At 43.3% G+C, this 12,554-nt stretch overlaps 1 protein-coding gene across 1 annotated transcript in view; it reads right to left on the bottom strand.

The window, feature by feature from the left end:
* Positions 1-9,903, bottom strand: part of greb1l (GREB1 like retinoic acid receptor coactivator) — a 45,857-nt gene extending 35,954 nt beyond the window's left edge. The window contains exon 1 of the mRNA XM_008282902.1: positions 9,811-9,903. The gene's annotated coding sequence lies outside the window, so the exon portion shown is untranslated. The remainder of the gene's footprint in view (positions 1-9,810) is intronic.
* Between the last annotated feature and the right edge of the window lie 2,651 nt (positions 9,904-12,554).

The following is a 12,554-nucleotide window of genomic DNA, read 5'->3' as shown; positions in this document are numbered from 1 at the left end:
ACAAACGGATAGCTCTGCTCCCACTACTGATATCCTCGATAGAATAAGTGAATGAAAGTGAAGGACAAGTGACAGTTTACAATGTTGTTCACGACTGTGTAATAAAACAGAAGGCCTGTCAGTGAACCCAATCTGCATTTTACAACGCAGCCGGGTTGAACGCCAGTTCACCCAAGTTGGAACAACAGGGAGAGACACAGGAGCCTAATACATTTATAGACTTATTCAGGGAAGCCATATTGAATAAGACAACAATGAGTTCTATTTCATACTGTAAAGCTGTCAGTGGCGGTGGTCAAACAGCGGTCAATGCTAAAGGGCAAGAGGAGGGAAAGAGAACCACGTCAGCAAATACCAGTTTTCACTGGTCACAATTAAAACAAATAAAAAATTACTATTTTATTATAAGATTGGAAAAATGATGTTACAACAAAGAAAAAAATAAACTAACATTAAGCTTATTAAAGGTAAATTCAGAAGTCTGCATTCTGTCCTGCTCTGTGATAAAAATTGATCCTCCACCATCATCACAGCTTCTCCTGACATCTGGTCCTCACCTAACGGCTCATCCCGGAGCAGATCTTTGATGATGGTTGACCAGGCCTTGTCCCGGCCATAAACTGTTGTTTAGACAGCCCTATTTGTTATGGGGTGTAAAAGGAGAGCCATGGATCACGTTGAAAGGGCCGACACTATCAAAACATTTGCTCTTATCAGATGACAAACCTAGCAAAGGGGTCAGGTTCCAGTTCCAGGAGCTGGCCGGCCGGCCGGCGCTGCGCTCCACCCTCCCTCCACGTCACATGTCCGTTAAATGGACGCGCTGAGGATGTGATACTAATGGTTCAGAGATGATCACCGCAAAGGCTATAAAAACCCAACAGTGAGTGCATTGTTGGGTGATGGAACAATAGCCACGTTTAAGCACAAATGTGTGGCTAAAGTTTTCTCAATAATTCAACCACACTGGAAAATGTAATTCCCCTGAAACAAAAGCTACATGTTCACTATACAGTACATTAATTAAATAATGCTAAATTATCAGAATCATGATGCTCTGAATCTGATCAAGAACTCAATCCCAGCTTTCAATATCTTGTAGGTTTTGATGTTGTTCTGCAGCTTCAAAGGAATAAATTCAGGAAACACATTCAGGACGCAGATTGACGAACATGAGAAGTTAATCTTCAGCTGTTTGGATAATCAGTCATTTGACAAGAAGAGAAACACATTACCTACTGCAGTTTGAGCCTCTACAATAAAATTATCTGCTGTTCCTTTCAGTCTTCTGTTACAGTGAGATGAATCTGTGTTTTTTTCGGTTAATTGCAAAACAACAAGACATCTGTTTGAGCTTTAGAAAGGAGAGGTGGATATTTTTTTCCTATTTTCCAAACTAAATGATCACATGTAATCAGGAATTGGCAGGCTAATTGATCATCTGACTCTTTACTTTTTCTAAAGGACAAGGGATTCTCTCAGCTTTCTTCATGGAAAAGTTCTCACATCTGACATACTAACTTAATTTCACCACGCCGGAGTACCGAGCACTCATGGAGAGGCCAGAAGAAAGAGGCCTGTTGTGTCTATCAGGCGTCCAGAGAGAGAGATCCACCTTTCACAATAGGACCTCTCCTTTCTTTTCCTCCCTGAAAAAGGTCTCAGCCACCTTGAATCCGTTTGAGTGACAGCGTGACAAAGAGGCTTCTGAATGTCCTGACGAAGGAGCCTCCTCCTCTTTTCCTCTAAACTTCCTTACCGGGCGATCAGCTGTGTCCATCATGCACCTCTTCCTGACCTCAGGCGGCGCTGCTGCATCGGCAGCACCCCACCCCCGTTACCCCCCCGGTGTCCCGCCACATCCCCTCCATTACCTCCCACTCTTCAGATTAATAAGCGCCAGGTTGCCCTCGGTGACGAGACCCACACTTAAATCCCATCAGTCCTCCTTACAGCAAGAGCCACAGCATCAGCAGGACTCTTTTTGTTTTATGGGACAATGGGAGCAGAAGCAGCCTTTGTTCAGGGCTTGACCCCACACACAAACCCTGCCGGTGAGAAAAAGTGACAGTAAACCTATTCAGGGCTGCCGGCACTTCATCCCGCAGTGATCCCTCCGAGAGATGGAATACTTTACCAGCTAGCAGATGCAACAGATACAGAACAATGAGGCCGACATGGTGGTAAATGAGGCACTCAGGTGACGAGACCCAAAAATCTGAACAGGAAACGATCAAACAAAAGCGTTTTGACCTCAAATGTGACGCAGCCGCTATTCGAGGGATTTAGCAAATTCAGTAAATTATTATAAAGTGAAAGCGTCTTCCTACACTACAAGCCGAGTCCACGTAAGAAAAGGCTTGTATAGACAAAGACAGAAGAACTTTGAAGGTAAACATGTGGTCAGGCCTGGTCTTATCAAACAGGGAGAGGCACACTAGATGTATTTGTCTTATCAAAACGTGCAAAAGTAAATAATATACAGGCTGGTGACAAATCACAGAAAAGAAGAGAATAAAGCGACCTGATAGATGAAACTATGACTCAGCAGGCTGGACTCATTTTCTGCTCCTATCACAACACGACTTACTCCATGGCAGTACACTACAAATCTGCTGGAAGGATCGTTCTTTGTTATTTTGACGACGGTGGACAGAAACTGTAAAAAATACTGCATGCTGCTAAAGTTATTAAACAGACGCAGTGAGAAAATCCCCCCAAAATAAATCTTTAATCCAACACTTGTCTGTTTTATCGCTGGCTGTACTTGTGCACGAAGGGAGAATAAAGTAAGAGAGAGAGAGACAATGACCTCCCCTGCCACAGAGGAACGCCGAGTCCTCGCAGCACAGGGCTGAGTCTTGGTAACCGTAGCCTTGGACGAGCTGTGAGAGCCTATGGAAAAGCCTTCTGCTGCAGTCGGCCCTCTCCCCCACAGTCCTGGCAGCATCAACACTCGCTGACCTTGTGTTTCAATATGAAGAGCGAGAGAGTCAATGTCCTGTTTGGGAGGTTGTTTGTGTATCTGAGGTTGTGTGTGTGTGTGTGTGTGTGTGTGTGTGTGTGTGTGTGTGTTGGGGGGGATTTGGAACAGTATATGTGGGCAAAGGCAATGATGCTGCCGTGGTGAAGTGGGAAATCTGGCAACAAGCCTGAGTGTTTCCAGCTGTTGTTAACACACATCCAGTGCTTTCACATCCAGTAACACCAAATGCACAGCATGGCAGGATGTTTTGTAACTCTGGAGCTTCTACCTCTGGCAGATAGAGACGCGTTTTGGATGATTGCTCCTTTGACAAGAGTCTAGATAATGTCCAACAAAATTTATCCGACCAACATCCAAAGAAAACACAGAGGAGCAGGAAGGAGGAGCAGCTAAGAACGGGCTGTGATCATTACTTCTTGTCAAATGACCTAAACGGTAACTTATCAAAACTGCTTATAATTCTCCTGTCGTTTAAAGATTAATCAGCTCATCACTTCAGCCCTGTGATGAATCAAAAAATCAAAGAAAAAACATTTAACACAACTAAGACTAACATCTCACATGTCATGTTTTGCACAGACAGCACTGACACTTCAAATCAACATGCTTCTTCTTCTCTACTCCTAGAAACGTTAAGTGGATCAGTTAAAGCTAAAATACAATTACGAATGTAGCAGATGATGATCAGCGCGTCTCACTACAATGTTAATCAAAAATTGTGGCACCGACGGCCAAAACAATGAAATTCAACCTAAAAAAAAAAAACATTAACTTCCCTTTAGACTATTGTACTCTGATCCAGCCGGTGGCACAGCACACACTGTACCCGTTAAAAAGAACACGCAAGCATCAGTCTGGCCACAGGTACTGTTCCTCTGGAGTTGGCATCCGCGCACATGGGAGGAGTGCAGCAGTACACCGTGTGAGAACACACTGTTCCGTAACAGTGCTGTGCAAGAAGGGATTCTCTGCTGGATGCTTTCCAGGTTTCAATGGCAAGGATGAGGATATATTATTACTAAGTGCTCTCCATGGGGTACGCTTTGCTCTCCATGAGCTCATATTGGTGTAATGGAGACCATAAAAATCCAGCAGATTGATAAAAAAAAAATAAATAAAAAAACACGAACACTGTGGACACGAGTTCACACTTCATGCCACAATCGCGCTGCGACGTGATGCGAGACGCAACCTCATTTGTTTATTAAGAACTCAGGGGGATGAAAAGGCTGAAATTCCTCCTTCACCTTGACATGCCATCACTCCCCCGCAAACACATGCATGCACTCGCGCCTACCGGTGACCCTTTGACTTTGCTCCGGACACGCTTCCTGATGGACGACTTGGGGGCACAGCCAGATAAGTTCCATTCGTTTCTGTCAAGGAGCTATTTCAGCTTTGATCTGGGGGCGGGAGTGCAGAGAATAAAGGAGGTAGAAATTATTTTTTTTTAACCCTCTCACAACTATTTCAGCTATGCATTTAGATGCCGTTACAAAAAAATGCTGCAACGGTGCCACAAACAGAGGAGCACAGACAAGAATAAATGCTGCCACTGCTATGGAGACGGAGGGCTTAAATACACTACGGACTGGGTTCACTGAGTCTTTGGGCTTAGTCAACCCAGAGATCCAGCGGTGACAGATAAGAACCTGCCCTGCATGTCAGAATCACAGATAACAGGACAAGAGGAAGTGCCATCTACTGGGGTCATGTTCCACTCACGCATAAATGTGCACACACACACACACACACACAATTAGCATCCCAAGCCTCCCTCTCAACAAAGAGCAGGATGTTCAGGCCGCTCTTTCTTGGCTGTACTCCTACGTGCTGGTCCTGACTGTAAGTTCCTTTCATCCGCCACTAACAGCCACATTCTAGCACTGCGTGAAAGAAAGGCATTTTTTCTTTCTTTTTTTTGTAGCTTAAAGGAATTTCATCCTCACAGCATTTCCCTTTCCCCTTCACTCCGGAGCAGGCCGTAAACACAGAGGTGTGAAGCAGACTCTCACCCAACGGCACAAATTCATGGTCAGACACATTTAACCGAGAGCGCCTCGTCCTAGAATAAAGCTAATTAGCTGCAGCAACATCTTCGGACAGCGTGTGAACATGAGTTCAGCGCAAAGTTCAAATGTGCTGCTGATTGGATCTCCACTTGAAGGGTTAACTGCAAACACACTGATCAGAATTCCTCTCCCATAAAAACACGAGCTTGTTTCTAAGTAAATTCTACCTTCTCCACTATTCTTATTAAGCATGTTGCCTTTATGCACTGTAATACTGCACGTGATCTGAGAGGAGAAGGTGGGTGAGATGAGAGGAAGTGTGTGCTGAGGTTAATCAAACTGTGACTTCTTAACATGACAGCGAGAAGAAAGACTCCTCAGCTCATCATCTTATGAAATAGACCTTCAGAGAACGGTGCAAAACAGTCCAAAATACAATAATTAAAGGAAATACATCCTATTGCTTACAAAATGTCAGCATTAATTATCATTAAATTGTTCAGGTCTGCATACTGAGCTTGGTGAGACTGTAGCCGGGTAAAGGCACCGCTATACCAGAGCGGTTACAGTTTTTACGCCGTATGGACGCGGAACACAGTTCAATAGCAAATTAAATGATTGTTCCGCTTCCTGCAGGTGAAACTAAGATATAACAGCTGATGGTGGAGGGCTTTGAGGAGAGAGCCCCTCCTCCACCAGAGGGATCAATGCACATAAATGGGAGAGGTCACAGACCTTTGACATCTCCTTTCAGCTGGGGGAGGGGCGCAGGCCTTTGTGGGACTGCCTTTAATGATCCAATTGTCGAGTGTGCCATACACCCTCATACAGTACTTACAGTTTGTCTCACCCTGAGCACTCTCAACCCTTCACTTCACTCTATCCCATCAGCCACAAGCGTGAAGCCTGGATTAAAAAAAGAAAGAAAAAAACCCACATCTCTGTTGGTGTCTGTATCCAGCTGCCTCTTCATCACTCCCACATCTGTTTGAACCTTCTCTCCCATCTCTTGCCTTCCTTCTCCTCCCCTTCTCCTCCCCAGACCTTATCAGCTCCTCTTCTGTCAGGCTGCATCTCAGAAAGATGGTCACTTAGAAGGAAAGGGAGACGACCACTTTCTCCACGATTCTGTTGAAATCACACTGACGGAGTAACAAATACGAACCGTTTAGGTTGAAGGTGGCTGGAGGCTGAAGCTACACAAACCGTCGTACAGACGTAGCTCCCTGCACAGGACAGAAATGCACACGAGCCCCGAGCGCCTGTGAATATTTCCGTTCATTTGCACTATCAGTGAACACCGTGTTCCTGGCATTCTTGGCCCTCAATAAAAAAAAAAAAACAGGACAGGTTAAAAGTTTACGAGCATCCTGATTGTGCATCCACGTGGAACGCCAAATGTGTTCCGCGTGGATGCACATCGGATCTGACGGGCTCTTTGAATACTGACGTTTTGATTAAACTGACAGCTGGTTTGATCTCTGATGCACAGTGACCTTGCTGAGGCCGTGAGCTAATTCTATCTGTCTGATCCGGCCCGTGTGTTTTAACTGAATGATGGATCTGACACCTGCACTGGACGCTGCTACTGCTCAAGACAACTCCGAAAGAAAGGCACAATATCTTGATAAATAGTGAAATAAATCCACAATTCCTGCGTGACTGTTTTGCTGTTTGGCATGTGCAGAGAATTTAACGAGGTTTAATATGATGATTGATCTAAATTTGAAACTGATGGGATGTAACTAAATACATTTACTTGAATACTGTGCACAAGGACAACATTTAGATTTAATGCCACTTCATACATCCTCTATTTTGTGCTTTCTAACTCGCAAAAATAGGTTTTCTAAAGGCATCTAAAAATGCTGCTAAGATATCAATGCAAATGTAATCCTATTTTAAAAACATAACATCGAAATAAAGACACTCAAAGGAGCTAAAACTGCTGTAATGAATAAACTTCCTGATTCTATTTTGAGGACGTGTTTCTGTATTTGCTGAAGCAGTTCAGATTTTCCTTGTAGTTTTTTGAGCTGATTTTGGATAGCTGCGATGTGCTGAATCCAAACGCTACGCTGGTTTTGCTCAGTGAGGTTTAAAAGTTTGATTTGATGAAACACTTTGCTCGTGTTTACCTTCACAAATGTTTACGCTCATCAACTTTAGGATCATGCAGCTCATGAAAAGGATTAGAAAAGGAAATTTTTCCTCTAAAATCTGATTTCATTTGAGAAATATTAAAATAAATCAATCGCTAATGTCAACAAATGTCATCGATTTAGTGGTAAAACAGATTTTTTCAAATTGAGTTGGCATAAAAACCTGATACAGAAAAGCAGACGTCATGTTTGGATTCAGCGTTGATAAAATGTCCTAAATCAGTTTAAAAATAAATCCTCGACACCTTCAAGAAAGTATTTTTTTGTAACCCAGTGTTATATCTACACTGCAGTACTGACATTTTTTAAAACATTTACTTTTCTTCCAGCCTGTGATCTCATCACAGAACGAGTTTTAATGACACACACGCTTCAACAACACTGGGCTCGAGAGACGAACCCGGCTGCACCGAGGCTCCTGACACCTGCCTCAGCAGTCTGATGAATGACGCCTATTTGGAGGACCACCTGTTTTCTGGCTCCTAAAAGTGCGAAACAATAGCACTGATCTCTCTATTTTGGGATTCTGTCCCTTGTACCATCTGTACTCGTGAGCAGAAAAGCCCACAGTCACTAAGAAGCACCTCTGAAGGGATCAACAGAAACATCTGGCCGCGCCGCCGCCGGCGTTTTTCAGATCTAAACTGGCATCGTGGATCATCTGAAAGAGTTTACCCCGCCGATCAATATGTAAAATGTTTCTGGTGCTGCCACAACAGAAATGGAAACCTCTGAGTTGCTGATTGGATCGGTAATCAATAGTATGTATGTGTTTCTGTTGTGACCAGTCTCGGTTATCTATCACACACCGGTTTGCCAAAACATTGCGCAATAACTAGAAAGATGACTGGGCTTTTAAAATGAGCATCTTCTATCTCCCTAAAAAGAGAAACATGAAGGGGTCAACTGAGCAAACAACAAAAAGATGATGTGCTCAAAATGACAGTGACAGAATAAGGAGAACAGATAAACCAACCTGTTACCGTGGTGACAACCGGCCCACCTGTAAATGGATGTCGTCTATCCGCTGAGCTTTTTAAAGGAAGAAATGTCACGTTGCATTTTTTGGAAAACCTATTTGCCTCACAGCAGGTTTTCTACACAATCCAACGACTGTGAATGAGAAGCTGGGCACGAAAGAGGACGCGAGGAGAGGCAGCCGTTACCGCAGCGACACCAAAGGTCAGCAGAGTAGGATCTGAGCACGCTGGAAAGATGTTTTAGTTTGAGGGTGAACGTGCTACGACTACCTAACTTGGTGCAATTTTGATTTAAAACAAGAAGGAAACATGCACGTCTGTACTACTGATGGATATCACGCTGCTCACAGTCTGATATTGCACCAACTGGAGGCACAGCTTTCAGCTTTAAAAACTATATCCCAGCCTCTTTACAGCCAATATAACTCCTGTGTTTGTTAACTGAACAGTTCAGATGCTGCACAAACCCCCCCGAGCAGCTCAAAGCCTTCACAAGGGAGAGAGACGTCTCCTTTAAGGCTGAAGAGAGAAACCTGTCCGAGTGCAGGAGTGCTGTCATGGGGCCGTACTTATCTCCTCCCAGATTAAGTCCCAATTGTTCGCTGGGAACAAAGGCAGTCAGTGAGGAAACCAGCCCCCCAAGGGCCAGATGGTCAGCGCTCAGAGCCCCCTGACCCCTCCAGCCCTTGCCCTCTCCGACAAGGCTGTGCGTGCTCCAGGCGGGACCGGCCACCCGGCTAACTCACAGTCCTGGTCTCTGTGAGTGTGTGGTACCGGGCTACCTGTGTGACTTACAGTAAAAGCAGAGTTATTTGTTTACACCCTGCATAGCTGCAGAAGACAATCACAGCCTATCAGGTATTATGAGTCTGCACCTGATGGCCTTTAAAGCAACATAAATTTATTGGCCACGGTTATAAATTCCTCCGTAATAAAAATACTGAAAAGTGCCCGTTCAGCATCTGAGATTAGAGCTGCCTATCAAAAGTGGCTCTGTGCATTTAGGAAGATGAACATGTGTGCTCTGCTGTGGCCATGTCACACTCATTAGCTCCACAGACACCAGGAATGCAACCTCTGGGACATGAAACATGAGCAACAGCAGATCAGATGTAGTCAAGACAGACTGGTTTGCTTGTAATTACAATGACAAACCACCAAATATATCTCCTGCTCGCTCTTATCTGATGTGAGTGAAGCTGAGCTGCTGCAGAGCCCCGGGCAGCCCGGACAGTCACCAGCAGACTGACATGGACATGAGCGGTCTGCTTCCTCACATACCTGCCACAGCTTCATTAGGAGATACTAATGGAGTCTTAAACACCTGAGTTAAAAGGCTGCTTTAGCGTTTGAATGCGGGTCACACAGAGGAAACGTGCACATAAGCCACAGCATGAGGTCACGTTCGGTCATTTGCTCAGTGGGTTAAAAAAAAAAAAAAAAGGACATTTCTGCATTCAAACACGTTCACGTCCTCCTCCACAATCAACTCGTGCTTCAATCTCCCGGTGCAACAAACTTTCAGCATCTGTTGCTGGCGGACTGACGGGCTGCCGTCACCCCGGACCGGCTGCTCATCACAGCCCGCGTGCATTCGTGGCACGGTGACATCTAAACAGGTGTGTTCCACGCGTGAACACATGCACTACGCAAACTCGCACGAAGCCTACCTTGTGCACACGGGGACTCGTTACATGGCGATGTCCACGAAGAGCCGAGTTTTCTGTGTTAATTTGCGTCCCTGACACCGAACACCGCCGCCGCCGCTCCGCTGCTGCTCCGCTGCGCTCTGCTCCAGCTGATCTGCGCACAGCGACGGAGCGCCGAGTGACGTCAGCAGGATACTGTACGTACCGTTTGGTTCGGTTCACTCCGCCACGCTAATGGGAGCCGGAAAGCACAAAGACACACAAACAAAACTGGTCACTGACTGTGCAAATAAAAGAAAAGAAACCACGTAAATAAGCGGAATTAGGCAACTGTAGTGACAGAGTGTGGCAAGGAGGAAAAACACTAATGAAGACATCCCCCTGTGGAACAGTGTCTACTTTCCCTCAAAACAGCCCGTGAATTTAGAGCAGTAATTCAATATGTGCACCAGAAGTCAATGAAGACATATATAGGGTATTTAAATCATGAAAGTCTACAGTTTTTATATTAACAAACTAAATCCAACATCTAGAAACGGTGAAAGATGCCCCCTCTGCTGGTTTGACAAGCCCCCAATCCTTACAAACTTCACTTTATTCTCAAATTTTGATGTTTCTCTGACTTTAACCGCAACATAAATGTTGTATAATACATATGTCACATTAAATTTTTAGATTTATGGCACAAAAATAATGTCAAACCAGGGAAAATTAGCGACAACGAAGAATTTAAGCTAGCAAGCAAGCTAACACAGCATAGCGTTACTAGCTTAACGTAGTTAGCTAGTTAGCCTTTTAGAGAAATAACAGTTTTTGTTTGTTTGTTTTACAGCTTTTATGTTACTGTATTATATGGGGATATAAATAATTCATCAGAAATTAGCAAGGTTGGAGTCTTAATTTGAAAATAATGTGAACTTACAGTTATCGGGAAGACGTAGCCACAATACAAGCTAGCGAGGTAATGCTACAGCAAGCTAACTATGCATAATGTTAGTACCTTAACATTGCCTAAGGTAGTTAGCCTTTTAGACAGAAACTAGTACATTTTTACCTCAGGTAAGTTTTATAAGATGATAGTGTGTGTAATTTATCAGAAATCTAACATTAGCGAGGTTAGAGTCTTATTTTGTTCTGTCAAAATGTGCATCAACCCACCTCAGAACCACCTGTTGTGGCTTCATCCCACCTGTGAAACTGTTTCAGTACTTTTCAAGGATAAACAAGGCCGCTTCCAAGAGAAGAACTGAAGTAATAATAATAGATGTTTTGTTTTTTTTTACAGCTTTTATGTTGCTGCATTATATGGAAGCGTAAATAATTTATCAGAAATCTGACATTAGCAGGATTAGAGTCTTTATTTGAAAATAATTTGAAATCAGTCACCAGGAACACGTAGCTGCCACTAGCCTAACTCGTTAGCCTTTTACACAGATAATAGTACACTTTAAGGTTTTTACTGTGTTTACTACTGTATTTGTTTTCAATAATATTGGCATATTAATAAATTGTTTTAAAAGGCGCTTTATGAACAATATTGTTATTATTTTACTGTATTCTTGTTTTACAGATCATACTGTGATTCAGACAATTAAACCTTATATCAAGGATGGACAGAACACTTGATAGATTCATAGCGAAATAGCAAAAATAAATGGATGAGGAAAGGAATTAAATAAAAATCAAGTGCACTAAAACAAAAGCAATTAATGAACAAGTAAATCCAACATGCAAAGAAATGAATGAGTCATTTTTCAGTGCATACACAGCGAGCAAGCATGCATTCCTACACATCTGCCAACATCTGTATATACAGCTGAAACATCAGCCTCTACAGCTGCTTCCTTCTGTTTAACTTACAGGTTTGCATCATTCAACTTTCTGAGCACAGCTCATGTAATTCTGCAGCGATGGGTTTTAAGGTCACTAGTTGGCAGAAATACAGAATTGATGCATTGAGTTTAATTGGCTTTATTGTATTTATGACCTTCATATTGCTTCCTCTTCAGGTATCAGAGCAGCTTCATTGTCCGGTTTGCCACATGTGCAGCACACAGAGGAGTGAAATAGATCAACTCTGAGGCCCCACGGTGCAAAATGAGCGTAGAAAAAAAACGTATAAAAATAGCAAAAAAAGAAATAGAAAAGAGAGGAGAATGTAGGTATATACAGGATACAGACAATAAACAATAAACAGACTTGTGTACAGAAATCAGCACTAGAACTAAAGATTGAGGAACAGGTGACAGTATATTGAATAAACACTAAAATCAAGATAAAAAGTCTGATTTTATTTAAATTCTTGCAAACAATTCCTACCATAAGTAGTAGAACATCGCCCCCTACAGGAGGACCTCAGGAACACACAGATCGCACTGCAGTCATGTGGCAAGCAAACCGTGACAGAGTTTGATTTTTTTTTTTTTTTTAATTTGTGCAGCCTTTTCAGCAAATATATAATCAGGGGGGAAACCTGGACAGCATTTCTGGAACCTGGTGCCAATAACAGACAGAACAGAGGAGCTGGTCAGTTTCTAACTGGGTGGATGAACTTGATATTAAGAGATCGTCTATATGGTGGATTTTAATCTGATCTTGTACATCACCGAACTTAGAAAACAAAACAACAAGCTGGGAGTTATCACTGGAAATCTCTGTGACCTTTAAATTAACATTTTAATCAGTGCAGTTCAGGCTAAAGCAGATAATTAGCCTGTGTGGTCCCTCCAACCGTCCGCTGCTGTGGACCTTCAGACACCATGAAC

This window comes from Stegastes partitus, unplaced genomic scaffold (genome assembly GCF_000690725.1).
Source record: "Stegastes partitus isolate 25-593 unplaced genomic scaffold, Stegastes_partitus-1.0.2 Scaffold289, whole genome shotgun sequence".
Taxonomy (NCBI): domain Eukaryota; kingdom Metazoa; phylum Chordata; class Actinopteri; family Pomacentridae; genus Stegastes; species Stegastes partitus.
The sequence above is the reverse complement of the archived record's forward strand: the minus strand, read 5'-3'. Positions and strand labels throughout refer to the sequence as shown.